We start from the raw sequence: 2,110 nt of genomic DNA on the forward strand, positions 1-2,110 counted from the left end.
CTTTCTTGCTCAGTGGGATACTAGAGAAACATTTGCTCTGGGGAAATGCTAAATGAGATAAGACAATGCTACAGACTGGAAGGCACCCTCCAGGCGGGCAGAAGAATACACAGGCCTGAGCAAATCACTGGACATCTCCCTTCTTCCTTATAATCCCCTCTGTGATTCACTCACACCCTCGGAGGTGTCATTGTGAAACTCCAGTTTTTCCAGAATCAGACAACCCTCCTGGGCTACAGGCCTGGCTTTCTCTACTTCTCTGAAAGGCAACCTCAGAGAACCTATGCATGAAAATGACCTCAGATGCCTACATGTGAAAATGACCAGTGCCTCAGAAACCACAGAAAGAGATTCACATGTTTGGACAGAGCCTTTTTCCACTTCCTTTAAAGCAGGGGCAGCCATCTTCAGGTCCAGATGGTATCTAGTTCTTACAAGCTTTACATGCAACCTTTGAAATTAGAGAGAAAAAAATAAAATTGTGCCATTCTGGATCATATTTGCACTGATTGATCTAATATAATATTAAGGACATGAAGTCATTTGAGGGTAGACTACCTATCCAACAACAAATTCAGTAGTTGGGTAAATTTGGTATAAATTCCTTCCCCCGTAGGACTGTGTGGAACTTAAGGGTATTTCTTACTTATTTTTCGTTTCTTCACATTCCGTACCCCTTATTTTTCCCCCTCTTCTATACACACTTGGCTCTTGAGAAGTGTTTATTGAATTTTGTTCATGAACTCTGGCTCCAGTGTTCCATCAGATTAGCCTCCTTTCTCTAGTGCCCACCCACCATCCAAAAGAGGTTCTGATGCCATTATTTTTTTTCCAGTGAGGAGCACAACCTTGACCCCCACGACCTCCAGGGCCTCCACGAAGTCCAGGACCTCCAAGACCTCCAGGATCTCCACAATCTCCAGGACCTCCACAATCTCCAGAACCTCCACAACCAGGCCAACCACAACCCCAACCCTAGCCACAACCAGAATTGGCCAACAGAGTCTTCCTCAGCCCCATCACAGATGCCACCCAGATCCTGCTCATCTTTCTCAGCAGCAAACTCCTCTTCTAGAAGGAAGCTAGGGGAACAATTGCTTCTGCCTCCACTGCATCCTTCTACATTCAGCTCCAAGCCAGTGCTCCGACATGCATGCGAATGAAGGCTTTATGTTCTCAAATGTACAACTCTACTGCCACTGCTTCAGACCCACACAGAGATGTAAGGAAGGGTCACTCAGTGGAGGATAGCTAGTCCACTCACCGGTGGACTTGGGGCACACAGATGTTCAAAGGGATCTTTCAGGACACATATTAGGCTTCTTGTAACTACTTAGACCTTGTCTGAGTGTAACCTGGAATTCTAGCTCTCTGTTTAATATGTTGACAGCCAATCTAAACTTTTGTTCATTGCCAAATGATTCTTCTGCACCCCTGAGTCTCTGTGAGAAGACTCTTTCCTCACTTACAAGATGATCTCAGATTTCTGACTAAACCCACTCAGGTTATACAGAATTTCTATGATTCACGTGGGGGAGAAAGAAGCAATAGCCCTATGCAATTGGCAACACCAGCAGCATTTGAAGGGCTAGAAAATAGGAATGCACCATGTCTGAGCAGCCAAGGATAGGGAAATATTATGGTACAAAAACATTATTTTCTATGTCATACCAAATAAACTATACCTCAAACAATAATAATTAATGTGTTAAATTCAAATATAAGTCTTTAATGAGTGATTCTTTAACTTGAAATACAGAAAATGTTATCTAATTTTATTTATGTGAGCACTCAAAAACTAACAGAATGGTGAGAGTGTGTATGTGTTCAAGGCCAGATCTAAGGGTAAAATTTTCTCAATTTTAATTTTCCTAAGTGCAAACTGGCCATTTTTCCTCTAATGGTAATTTCCACTAAGAGAAATGGGCAAAATATTTATAATATTCATAACATAATGTAAAACTAAAAGAAAGCATGGTATTTCCAGTAATAAGGAACAAAATTTTCTTTCAATAATTATGCTAACTTCCAGGATGCCAACATCCAGTGACTGGTCTTCCTCAGGGACGGTTTCTATCAATATCCTCTTTTTCCCTGTTAACAGGCCATA

The sequence above is a fragment of the Diceros bicornis genome, chromosome 7, assembly GCF_020826845.1.
Source record: "Diceros bicornis minor isolate mBicDic1 chromosome 7, mDicBic1.mat.cur, whole genome shotgun sequence".
Lineage (NCBI taxonomy): Eukaryota > Metazoa > Chordata > Mammalia > Perissodactyla > Rhinocerotidae > Diceros > Diceros bicornis.